The following is a 13,667-nucleotide window of genomic DNA, read 5'->3' on the forward strand; positions in this document are numbered from 1 at the left end:
AATGATTTTTTTTATAAGGTTTATGTTTCTGTTTTTTGTTTTTTATCATTTTTTGTTTAACTCTAACAGTAATACTTGTTTTACTGTTAAAACCTTTATTACAAAAAAACCCAGTTGTAAATGAGGTGATTAACATTTGATACGCTGACTCAAGGTTTGGTGTTAGATTAACATTTCCATGACTACAAAACCGGATTTCTTGTCATAAGGATATTGTTTAATCCACATGTGACAATAAAAATAAATATAAAAATGCATGCATGCATATATATATATATAGGAAAATTAGCAATCAACGCAGACAGAAAGCTAACCTTTAAACTTGAAATGAAAACGTTACATACTTTCATAATAGTTTGGCTACTGAAACAAGAGATATGCTAAATGGTGGGTGGCTGGCATGAACATATGCAGCACCGTATTTCCTAAAGTAGCTAAAGCTAAAAAAAACAATGGTTACCACAGATGCATTAATCATTCATACTTCTAATTCTGACATAATGGCATAAAAACGTATTACTTTTTTGAGAAAAAACTCATGATTATATAAATATATATATCTATATATCTGATATATATAATATATATATATATCTATCTATATATATATATATATACACACACACACACACACACACACACACACACACACACACACACAGAGAGAGAGAGAGAGAGAGAGAGAGAGAGAGAGAGATAAACAACGTCAAAAGCAAACCACTGAAAACTCAGTCTGAATCGGAATGTCAATGTGCAGCTCTCTTATCAACATAGAATTTACAGACCAGTAAGTATGAGGTTAATCGTGCTGTGCTGGTGCTACTGGTATCATGTGTTATTAAGGCCCCATTTATCACTAAAGTACACATGCCTATACACAATCAAATGTGTCCTCATTCCAAACCGCAAAAAGGCAGTGAACTGAATATATTAGCCTAGCTCAAAATGAAATCGCTGGAGAAAAATGTTGATGGTAGATCTGACTCCTAAAAAATCTGCGTATGGGCGTTCGTGTATTTATGATACCAATAACACCACTGTGCGATATAACACGATCTTAGCACATCTAAAAAGATGACAACTTATTATACTCACTCAAATCTTAGTAATTAATGGACTGGCTCCCGTCTCTCCTTCAAGTGACGGTGTTTTCATTGCAGAGCGGCACCAACACAGTAACCAACCCCCTTTCACAAGACAAACTATTTCTCTTGCTAGCAACTGCAATACCCTCCATTGAGTGTCAGTCTATGAACCAATCAGAAGCCAAATCTTGACAAGTTACTCCACGCCCCAGGATATATAACCCAATCAGAGGTAAGTTTTATAGGTGGGTGTGTCAGAGAGGAGTGGTTCCCATGCAGGGGTTCGGTTGAGGATTGAAATTCAGCAGCAAACTGACAGTGACAGCAGGCTGTGCTCTCAAAACAAACACGGAGGTGACTGGTGCCACCAAGCCCCGCAATGAAAAGGGTGCTGTGCTGGTGAAGGCGGCAAAGATGTATCAGGCAGACGCAACCACACTTTTATTCACGACAATCAATTCATTTTATGCACATGAAACAACTTTGATCAAACGCAATGCAGTGATTAACAAATCAATTATCAGCCTTTACTTGACACTTGTTTTGGGAACTGAAAACTAATAATTCTTGACCTATATATATATATATATATATATATATAATAATATATATATATATATATATATATATATATATATATTATATATATTATTGTGGTCTGTTGTTGCTGATTTATATTACAGTTTGGTTGCATGCATCACAATTATTTTAAGTTTGCATGAATTCCAGCACATTTTGAATAGCTATGTTTTGTAGTTTCACGCAGGCCTGCATATTTAAAATACCAAATGGCTTCTGCTACAGTAAAATCACTACCTGAGCTTTGATTTGTTCATTTTATCACGCTCATTTTCAATTCATTTGAAAGTATTTGAACAAGAATAGGTAGTTAGGTTAATTTACTTCAGTAACGCCAGTCTAACTAAAGACCCATGCTGGTCAGGTGGAGACAGGACAGATAGGTGTTTTAAAACATTACCCCACATTTTCCGAGGAAGCGCGTTTAATGCAAATGCGGGTGTGAATACACATTTAGACAGCTGCGGAGTCTATGGATTGCTTTGAAGGCTTTTTAAATCAAAGGTCCGTTTATTCCACTAGTTCTTTGATTGATTTAATATTTAAGACGGTTGTAACTATACAAAATATATTAAAAAAAAAAAAAAAAAAAAAAAAAAGATTAAAAAAAAAAAAAAAAAACATATATTTAAAATAGGTCTCACTTGTCCTTTCTGTAAGGGTCCCCAGTCCCAGTTCATATCTTGTTGGGTGGCTAGACTGTGAGGATCCGTTACGAAATCACAAAGGAAATGTAGAAACTTTATTGAAGAGAGCATTCTAGAATAGTAACAATTTCAGTCTGGAACTCTGAGTATAAGTAATTGATGCGGTTAACACTGGGAATAAAGAGGCGGTAATGATAAACATCACAATAATAATCATTTACAACTTTGTTTTATGTTTTCCGGGAATTGTAACTTTAAAATAAATAATTCATGCGGTTTCGACATAGCTTTACAATTAACCATACATAGTAGACCTTTATATATTGTACTATGTCGTGTGCTGATAAAATTAAAGGCGGTGACACTATAACACAAATTAATCAGACATTCTGTGGTGTTTTTTATTTATTTATTTTTGTAGCTTTGCTGCCCCCTGGTTGTTATTTATGGTATATCGTGGTATTAACCCAGCACATTATTTTAAAGACAAAATTCTATGTTATAATGACATTGAATTAGTATTTCGAAATAAAACCAATACATATGCTAATTAAATATGAAAGGCAAAGTAGTTACTCTTACAAGACCCTTATTACTTGTGGGCCAAGGTAAAATATCGTAACATATAGAGTGAAATCATCATGGAATTCTGCTGAGTCAAAGCAAAAATGAAGTCTAGAAAAAAAAATCAACATTGTAACAAAAAAACATTGTTCTATGTATGTATTTTTTTTTAATTAAAACTGTAATACTAATTTTTAAACAAATAAATAAAAATGTAGGTGTACATATGTTACACAATTAAGCTAACTAAACTCTCTTTTGCAATAAAACCTTGTGTCAGCTGCCACATTGTACCACTACTTACAATGTGCCACAATGGACGCTGAATTACTTCGTCCCAGGCGATTACCTCATGAACGTTGTTAGATGTCTGATTAGACAACACTTCACAGTCACATAGACTTTACATTGAAGGAAATGTTCACACTGACTGTGGAATGAAATGGCCACACCATGGGTAGGGTTTAACTCAAACCTGGAGACTTATTTAACTCATTTAACCAGTAACACATAAATCATTCCATAGACAATCTCTGGGTATATATATGGTATAAACCACGACAGGCCGTGCGGTTCCCATGATATACATCAGGCCTGAAGTGGTATAGATCTTCGGAACTGCAGAGACCAAAATGGTTTATACTGCTTATAACACAGCTACCTGTCATTTGTGGGAAGAAAAATAATTCAAATAATTAAAACACATTTTTAGAAACCTTTATTGTGTATACATCCACAGTGTAATATAGGCCAAATTTAATTTAATTAATTGTTCGCTTATTAAAAATAAATTGCACATGTTCGTTTATTGTGAGTTTCTACATCAAAAGTGCCATCTCACTAGAAACTGAGGACTGTTTTTTTCACATTCAGCCATTTTCTCGTTATGAGGAGATGAGGTAAAGGGCTCCTATGTTGAGGTTTTAACCAAGCACATATCAAGGACACTGTGTCATGTGTCTGTGAGGAGATGGCTGCAGAGGATTGTGAAAATTGTGAAATAATATCAATATTCACATTTAAAGTGAAAAATCTGTTTGACCAGAACAGTGAGGATGGAGTTTCACTTTCTTACTTTCTAAATGAATCCCAGGATCCCTATCGGCAGTGCATTGCACAACACAGCATGTTGAAATTGCACCAGAGTGTTAAAACAAATGCATGGTAACTGCAGTACCTGTGGAATTATGACCATTGCATTTGGTACCTGATTGGCTGAGAGAATAGTCTTTAAAATTAAAAGGTTTAAAATTGCAATACCATATGAATTCTACTGTAGGCTGTTACATACTCCTCTAACCCACAATTTATTTTATCAAATGAGCATTTATGCTGTACTGCATGTCTTTGTTACAGAAGTGTGCTGAAAGCTAATGATTCAGACTGCTGTAAAATGAAGGCCTGTTTTTCTGAAGAATTCAACAAAAAATAGAACGAGAAAGACACATATTGATAGAGACAGCTGAGCATTATTTCCATTAGTGGGTGGATGTGTCATAATGGGATTACCACAACTGCTCTGACAGCAGTCTCTGAACTAGCGACTCCATTTTAAGATAAGGAAAAACATATTATTTCATTGCTGTACAGTTGCAGTGTTAAGTATACTGTCTAAAACTGTGTATTTTCCTAGGATTCAGGCTGACTATATAGGCAAAAATGACTAGTAAGTAAAACTGGACAACATAATTCTGGTTTTAATTCAATCCCAGATGTAGAGCCTTCCAAGATAGGCATTATAATAAGAAACTCATAATACAACATGTAATTGAGGAATTTGTGTAATATTTTACAACTATAAGTAATTCAAAATCACAAACATATTTATGGCTGTATTATTAAGGTGTGCACAGAATTTTTTTCAGGCTCTCTTCTCTTCTAAAGCAAACAATAATTGAGAGTTAGTGTAATGTGATAAGCTTTTACATGTGGGTAGTGGGTTGTGTGCTTTACATTGATACGCAGAAGCATGTCATAAACATATGCCCGCCCTGTCAGGAAGACCTTGACATTTAGTGGATGTCAGCTTCAAAGCAATGTGGGGAGGCAATAGAAAGTCTTAGCATAATGCTTGGTTATGTAGTAAAAACAGTGGAGAGTATAAATCATGGTTGTGATGAGGATCCATAATGCCTCAGTGAGACCACACTTACAATGTTGTGAGCAGTGTTGGTCTCCATGCAAAAATAAGGACATTGACCCTTTGGATAGCGTTCAGATAATTATGTAGCTGTTACTTAGCCTAGAAATAGAAAGGTTAAGGGGAAACATTTTAAATGTTGAGTGAAGACTGGGAATAGGTGGAACTTTTTCACATTCATAGTGGTAGGTGTGTGAAATGGGTTGACAAGCCATGTTGTTGCTACGGATTCATGGATGTCTGTGGTTCAGAAACAGTTAGGAACCAAAACAGCCCTGATGAGCGTAATGTTTCTTTCAGTGCTGCTTAAAATGAGCACCAACTTATTTTGAAAAGACTGCAGAAATCAAGATGTACCTGCTTAAAGCATCAGCAGTCACCTGTCATTCAAATACTGCCACGTTGTCATCGGAGGATAGCAAGATAACGTATATTCTACACACTATTCAAATTGACAGTTATTATAATGTTGTAGCTCTAATAATAATAATAATAATAATAATAATAATAACACGTTTGTAAAAAAATAAAAGCAAAATGTTGTTAGCTTGGGGGAACCCTTTAGTGAGAATAATAGGTGCACTGGCTCATACCTCACTGGAAAGAATGAAGATGCTAATTTCAGGACTGCAACCAAAAATGTAAACATGCCACCATGCTTTGGGGTAGATCAGAGTTACCAGAAGTACATAAAACATTTACAAGTGATCTAGGAAGATAGGAAACAGCACAGCAAGGTCCAGTACATCTTACAGGTCTTGTAATAACTTATATGGACATTATGGACATGATAGTGGCTGTTTAAAGAGTAAGTAACTTCAATTAAAATGCTCCCCCTTTCCTGTGGATTACCGACCAACTCAAGTGTCGTTGGGCAGCCTGTAATTAGACATGTATATTGCAGTTGTGTTGTGTGTGATTACAAAATTCCAATTTTAAAGCTAGTAACACATGGAATTGTGTAGTATTTTTACTGACAGTGTAATTTAGGCCACTTATAGTAAGCATGGATTATTATTCACTATAGAAAGCATATTGAATTAAAGGTACCCAGTGATTCAGCATCATGACTAGGTAACTCATGTCCTTCTGCCCTAAGTCTATGTCCACTTCCTCTGGTCCTGGTTTCTGTGTTGTGCCAAATTATTGATTAGGGTAAACTTTGTCAACTCCTTATAAGATTTTCAAGACTTAAATGAAGTCCACCCTAATTTATCTTAGTTCTAGACTAAATAGCTTCTGTTATTTTAACCTATCTTCAAAGTACATTCCTTTAAGCTCTGGGATTAGTCTGTTTCTTTGTTGGACTCTCTCCAGGGCCACACTATCTTTCTGGTACTGTGGTGACTAGAACTGGAGGCAGTACTCTGAGTGCTATTTCACTGGTGTATTATACAACCATAACCTCCTTTGATTTGTACTTCACACTTTTGGTAATACAGCCAAGCAGTCTGATTGCCTTTTGATTGCTTCCCCACACTGTCTGGTTGCTGAGAATTTGTTTTTTTAACTGTTAGTGAACCATTAAACTAATAGAAGGAAAGTCATGGATATTAGCTTAATAAGGTACTGTGCAAATACTTTAGTGATAAAAGTATTTTAAAACCATGCAAAAATAATAAGTGTGACGATACTAAAGCACTGCAGCCAGGAGAAGGGGAGAGAGAGAGAGAGAGAGAGAGAGAGAGAGAGAGAGAGAGAGAGAGAGAGAGAGAGAGAGAGAGAGAGAGAGACTGACTCTGACTGACTGACTGACTGACTGCTGGACATGCGCGGAACACAGTGGAATATGGCGGCCTAGTACAGATGCGAAGTACTGAAATCTCCTTCACATTTTTAATGCTAATCGGTAAGTTTACTTACTCCTTTAATTTTTACGTTGTTAGGTTGTTGTAACACATTGAGATTGTGAGAGTCTGGGCTGGTGGCTTTGGACTCCGAATAGAAACATTAAATATTAAAATTAAACACGAAATGCCGAAGGATTTGGTCAATCCCGTTTTGTATCTGCCGTGTTATTTTCCAAACTCTGCTTGCACTGAGTCATTTGTGTGTTTACTGTATCACTCATCTTTGGTGAAAAAGAGGGTGGCTGAAGGAAACAAACCTGCTGCAACGCTTTCTTTAGTGCTATCGATTTGATTGTCAGGTAATGTACCACGAAATGATCTTAGATGTCTTGTTGTATTAAAAAAAAAAAAAAAAAAAAAAAAAAAAAACAAAAAATAAATAAAAAACACAACTGACAGGTTGTTGTTTACCTTAGACGTACACAAGACAGTACAGCGTTGTTTTCCTTTTCTTTTATTTTTTTGAAGCATTTCATTTCTGTATTTACGTTTTGCAAATATGTTTAACCGGTCTGATGTTATGTGTAAGAACAGTAATGTATGCTGCGTTATTATTATTATTATTATTATTATTATTATTATTATTATTATTATTATTAATGGTAGTGGTATATAAGTGTTTACAGTGCTTATCTTTATACGGCAATAATAATAATATTTCAAACTGAGAATATACTAGTCACTTGGTGCAGGTCGGTTGTTACATAATTATTTCACTCCGAGTAATGCAGACACAAGTCCCGAGTCGCTTGAGGGGTGAGGTGATACTGTAGTTGAATTAATTTCACGATGGTTTAATCAGGTATTACTTGTTCCTGGAAGATTTCATACCCCTTTCCTAAGCAAAACACTCAGAAATGATCTTTATCAAGTGGTTCTGAGTTATCCTTGTGTAACCTTTGTTCTGCATGCTTTCTCACGAATCAGCTAAGTTTTATAGTACACCTTTGTGGGTTTCCTTTGGTGTATTTTGACAAATGCTCATGATGTTGTTAAAGATAACACAAGTAACATAAGTTCATTCTTAAAAACGGAAAAGGAACAGCCCTGTGTGCTTTGTGGGGTTTAGTTACGATTTTATTTTTTATTTTTTTTGACGTGGGTGCTTTCATGTTACATTTTGTTTTTCAGTAGAATAACAAATATATTAATTCCGTTTGCAATTAAACCGCTCAGTATTGAATTTAAACTTTGTTGCTTACTTATAGTATTTTGCTAAATGTAACAACGTACATTTTATAACAGTTGTACACTAATATTTGGTATTGTTTAGCATCTGTTTTGACATTTGCATTTTGGAGGTTCTAATCTGTAATTTAAACTGTTTTTGTTTTCTACGTGTGAATTGTTTATTCAGAGCTTGGGCGGTGGAACCTGATAGTAATTTTATTTAAAGCTTCCTTGAATGCATGTCGGTTCTTTGCCACTCATTTCTGTTTTACAAGGGTAGCTGTTACGGGTCATTACATATTAGAGCGGGTTAACCAGTCTGAGAATTAAGGCTTTTCTGTTTCACCTTCGTCTTGTCACGTTACATGAATGGGGGTTTGGTCTTGTCATTTGTAACTAAGGGGTTTACAACATCAACACGCAACGTTGGTGTCTTTTCCTGCAGAACTGCTTGGTGTGGGGATAGACACCTACCTGTTAATGGCAACATTTTACAGATGTAGGCCTATCAGTGAATGAGCCCTATGCGTTTGATTATAATCAGTATTTTATTATTTTGAATTAAAATATGTTTTGTTGCAACACACATGATATAAAGTATATGATTATATTATAAACCCAAGCCTAAAACTCAGTAATTCATTCTAATATATGCCTCAACAACTCCTAACATTAAAAAAATAAATTTTAATAAATTTGTATGACCCTATACAGTGGAAGCATATTCCATACCCTAACCTGGTTATCACAAAATGTGTGTCACCAACACATTCAGGATCATTCAGTGTATTATTTAAAGTTTTATACCTAGCTATGTATTGGGACCTATTTTTGTTACCTGTAGGTGAAGTTTATGGTAAGAATATTCTAAGCTTGATTTACCTAACTTTTAAAATGCAAATGATGCTGAGGTGCGCAGTGAAGTGGTAATAGACTCAGGCAGTTTATCCTCTAGTCGAAACCCTAATTCAGTCTTCCACAATTCACTTTCCATCAGCAGTCATTTAACCTTCGGGTCAAATGTGTGTTGCTTTAAACCAGTGTACCTTGTAATATGGCCCCTGGGGGTCCATGGTTTACCTATTATTATTATTATTATTATTATTATTATTATTATTATTATTATTATTATTATTATTGTTATTATTTGTATATTTTGCAGACACCTTCATCCAAGGTGACTTGTAGACTAGGGTGTGTGAACTAAGCATCATTTGCAGATCACTTACAACAACGTTTCTCCCAAAAAACAGAGCACAGGGAGGTTAAGTGACTTGCTCAAGGTCACACAGTGAGACAGAGGTTTGACCTTCTGATTACAAGCCCTTTTCTTTAACCACTGGACCACACCGCCTCCTATACTAACTATGGGTAACCCCTGTATACTTGGCTGTCACATCTGTTTTGCCAGTGAAAGTAGGCACTTTAACCAGCCCACAAACCGGATGACTAGGCTACATTCATGACGTGATTCAGAGCCGTTTTAAAAGGGCGAAAATGTATCTTAAATGTGATTACCTACAATTTCTTAGTTAAAAGTTGAAAATGTTTTTTGTTAAACGCAAATCCAAATTAAATCACAAATGGTATATTATTTTACCAAACGTAGCATCATGTTAGGACATTATTTTCCTTAAGTGTTTTTTAATACTTTGGGAAACTACTATAATTCTATACTACACCGTATATGTGAAAATGAATGAAAAATTTGAAATAAGCATAGTAGCAGTAACACTATACATAATAGTTAACACTACATTTTGAATTGAAAATGTATACAGTAGTTTATTATTTATTTTCAACATCAACACTGTTTCACAATTTTTCTAATATTATTATTAATATTAATACTAATGTTATATTTTCTATAAGACAATAGCTGTATCACACTTGTAGTTGTGATACGTTTACCCTCCAACCTTTGTACTTCTCTTAACCCCAAAGGATGTATCACACTGTCATGAACCAAAATACTTTTGGTACAAACAAAATCCAGTTGATGTAAGGTAATTAATAGGTGATTTAACATTGCAAAGTAGACCATTATTCATTTTTAGGGGAATCCATAATTAACAATAATGTTTACCTAATATAAATTGCGTTCAACTTCAGGAATGAAGCAACTGTATCTTAAAGTTGAACTGAATTGCATATTGTATATTCAAATAAATACATATTACCATGTTCACTGCATCTAGTGTGCATGTGCTAATCAATGACACCTAGGATTTGGACAAAGAAAGCAGACAAATGAACCAATCAAAACATGGAACTGGCTAGCCCCAGCTTTGGGGCTTGATGTGGAATGACCCTTAAGAGACTTTCACTTTAAAACACTAGCTTTCAATAGTGCCTGCACACACAGTCTAGCACAACCACTTTACACAACATTTATGTCGACATCCGTATCCGCCTGGTATCCAGGATAAATGGAGAATTAGAAAATTTGAAAAATGTATTTGTTAAATGGAGAAAGCTGATCGAAGCCATGCTTTGAAGATGTATGGGATTTCTGGTTTTGACATCAAGGTGTTATTTGAGGCTTACTGGTTCTTTTATCTGGTTAAGTGGAAGGGACCTTGACCTGTGTCATGCAGTGGCTGGTAACAAGCTGACAGGGTCTCACATATTTTACAGTTGATGTTAAAGCATTGCAGCTGTAGTCCATTGTGAAGATGCGGTCTGTCAGCTTTCTGGTCCTGTTTATAATAGCAGTCATTCACAGGTGTCTTGCATTTAATTGGGTGCACATCATGTACGGTACGCTGACATGGGGGTTGTATTTGGACTACTTGGCCTAATGTTGGGATGGTCTTTAAGCTTAGCATGACATATGTGTAACAGGTTATTCCGTATGAGTTTAAACTTTAAGAAAGCGGTAGGATCACATGCAACAGTTAATAAATAAATGTTCATTGTTCATTTGGCTCCTCTAAAATGTACTTTACAATAAGCTTTTTTTTAAATTTATTTTTATATCACGTTACATTGGTTACTTTGGTTATTTAGCTTTTATATTGCTTTTCTAAAAGTTAAAACGTTTACAAGCATTTTTTTTTGTATGTCTTTTCTTAACAAATGTTCTAGAACATTGAAAAATCCTATATTAAGTATAGTTTCAATGGAGGACTATCCATTTTTTCTTATTGTGTAAAACAATTAATTTGACATTGATTCTAAGGGCTTAATTCAGTATTCCTTTTCTGCTTTTTTGAAGCAATATTTAATTAGGCCTAAATTGAATTAATAAGCTACATCAAGGGTGTGTTCATTGAATTTAATGTCATTTCCCATTTAATTAATTTAACAAAAAATTGAATTGTGTATCATGGACAAATTTGGTCCATGTTTACATATTAAGAATGTTTTATGATGATATTTGAGTTGTAAAATAGTAGTTTCTATTTGAAAATAAAAGTGAGTAGTCCAGGTTATGTATTATCACATGGAGGAAATGAAAAAAAATGTTATTTTGTTTGTTTTCTCTGTAACAAATTAAAATGATTGCTGCAAATGCAGGACTCAAAAATGAATGTCGGCCATGGCGTGGGTGCCCCTCTCAATTGCCACAATACCCCTCAAAATGAATGTCTGTTCATGGCCATTAAGGCCCCAGTGCCCTTTCAGCTACAGCAACTAGAGACGCCTGTATTAGGAAGTGTTTGGATCCAAACAATAACATGATTACGTGATTTGTGTGGTTAAGTCGAATCAGTGGGAAAACAAATGATGAAAACAGCCCCATGGATTAGAGATGAAAGCCAGTGCCTGGCTTCGCAGGCTTGAATCTAGGCAAAACAAAACAAAAAAACCCATTTTCTGAATAAATAAATAATTATTTAGTTAAACTGTGTTTTTTTTTCTTCTTTCTGCTACCAATAATTAGCCTTCTATATGAATCCTAGACAAAATGACACAACATCCTACCCTTTGGCCTTGATTTAAGTTTAGTGGCCTTGGTGCCCTCTACAAATATATTGAACTGAAGACCTTTTTGTTGCCAATTTAGAGCCCTGAAATGTATATCTAAACATTAAGAAACCTCTAAATACTACATTTGATTTTTGTATTTTTAGACATTAAACACTATTTTAAATGGTCAGAAGTGTTCTACTGCAACAGTAATTGGATGCAGTAAATTAAACACCAAGAACCCATGTGAGCTGAGGTCAGAACCAGTGTTTGGTTGTCCTCTCATGCCCTGTTCCTAACTGTTTGGACATTTTGCGTAGGCTATTTATTCATTATTTTATTCTTTGTTACGGTAATGTTACTGTAATAATAGAAGAAAAAAGACTTGCACACATGTGAATAAATAAAATATCAACTAACTCTGAAAAACATCCCTAAAAGAAATTACAGAACAGCATTTCATTCTGTGTCTTTGTGAGGAGGCATTTTGGTCTTGTTAGTATTTGGCAGTGTTTCAATGATTAGGCTACTGTACGATGTTAATTGGATTTGCCTATATTGGATTGCCATTTTGGTCACAGATAATTGTGTAGCCGTTTATTATACTAATCCAGCCTGTTCAAGGGTTGTGATTTTCCCAAACCGACATTTGCATAAAATTTCAAACCGAACCAGAAGCAAAAGACAAAACCTAACCTGATTGATTCTGCCAGCCTTCGGTAGGGATAACTGTTTCATACTCAAACACTCGGATACTCTAACTTAAACTGGAGCTGGTTTTTGAATAAAAAAATTAATTTAAAAAGTTGAGTCTGTCTTGTCTGTTAAAATGTTAAATTTAATAAATATTACCACTTTTTTTTACCCCCAACTAGACCCTGGTTGCTGTAATAGTAAGTAAAGCACCTGAAGACACTTAAAACCTGTCATAACGTTTATAGGCACCACTTGGCTCCTTGCTGGCATTAAAATAAGCAGGAAAACCTAAGAATTGTATTACAGCAGTTCAGAAGTGCAAATGTCCAGCACAGTTGTGAGAATCATATTTACAGTCTTCCACTAACAGTAGTTCATTCTACAAATGAAGGTGTTTTGAAAAGACCTCTTTAGCTTGTTGCTGGCATTTACAATAACATTAAAAAATATGAAACAGTTTAGTACCAGCCCAGCAATGTCATGTGAGAGTAATCCTATGTACAGTGTTCCACAAATCAAATCAACATTTTATTGGCATTATAATAATAGCCAGGATAAAACAATAGTGAAATACGGAATTAATTTAGCTTACTTTGGGAAAGCTCCACCTTGAGCGCAGTGCCTTAGGTCTTAGTTTTTCAGCATAGCAGAATGCAGTGTCTTGCCATTGTTGCTGTCTTATTTGCTTTCTTATTCTCTACGTGTTTACAACTGGCATCATGATATTTAATGGTATTAGATGGTAATACCATGGTATGGTATTTAGAAGTATTTATACTTCTAAATAATGCAGGAAGATTGTGCTTCACTGATTTTAGTATTCAATTATACGATGAGTTAAAACTGTAAAGTTCATAAGCAGCACCGAGCAGTAGTCTCTAGAGGCAGAATCGCCAGATTCCTGTTTCGCCCACCCTGTCCCAGTAGATTCAGTGGTGACCGAGCTAGTGCAGCACTAATGTGACGTGCATTTTTAGAGGGAAATCAGAGAATCACCTGCAAGACAGACACTAATATGCTTATG

The 13,667-nt window shown here is 34.9% G+C and overlaps 2 protein-coding genes across 6 annotated transcripts in view; one reads left to right on the forward strand and one right to left on the reverse strand.

Moving 5' to 3' along the window:
- Positions 1 to 1,179, reverse strand: part of cdkl5 (cyclin-dependent kinase-like 5) — a 101,510-nt gene extending 100,331 nt beyond the window's left edge. For all 3 annotated transcript variants that reach the window (XM_041259131.1, XM_041259132.1, XM_041259129.1), the window contains exon 1: positions 1,096 to 1,179. The gene's annotated coding sequence lies outside the window, so the exon portion shown is untranslated. The remainder of the gene's footprint in view (positions 1 to 1,095) is intronic.
- A 5,608-nt stretch (positions 1,180 to 6,787) lies between these two features.
- scml2 (Scm polycomb group protein like 2) overlaps positions 6,788 to 13,667 on the forward strand; it is a 60,116-nt gene continuing 53,236 nt past the window's right edge. For all 3 annotated transcript variants that reach the window (XM_041259134.1, XM_041259135.1, XM_041259137.1), the window contains exon 1: positions 6,788 to 6,864. The gene's annotated coding sequence lies outside the window, so the exon portion shown is untranslated. The remainder of the gene's footprint in view (positions 6,865 to 13,667) is intronic.

Source organism: Polyodon spathula, chromosome 9, assembly GCF_017654505.1.
Source record: "Polyodon spathula isolate WHYD16114869_AA chromosome 9, ASM1765450v1, whole genome shotgun sequence".
NCBI classification, from domain to species: domain Eukaryota; kingdom Metazoa; phylum Chordata; class Actinopteri; order Acipenseriformes; family Polyodontidae; genus Polyodon; species Polyodon spathula.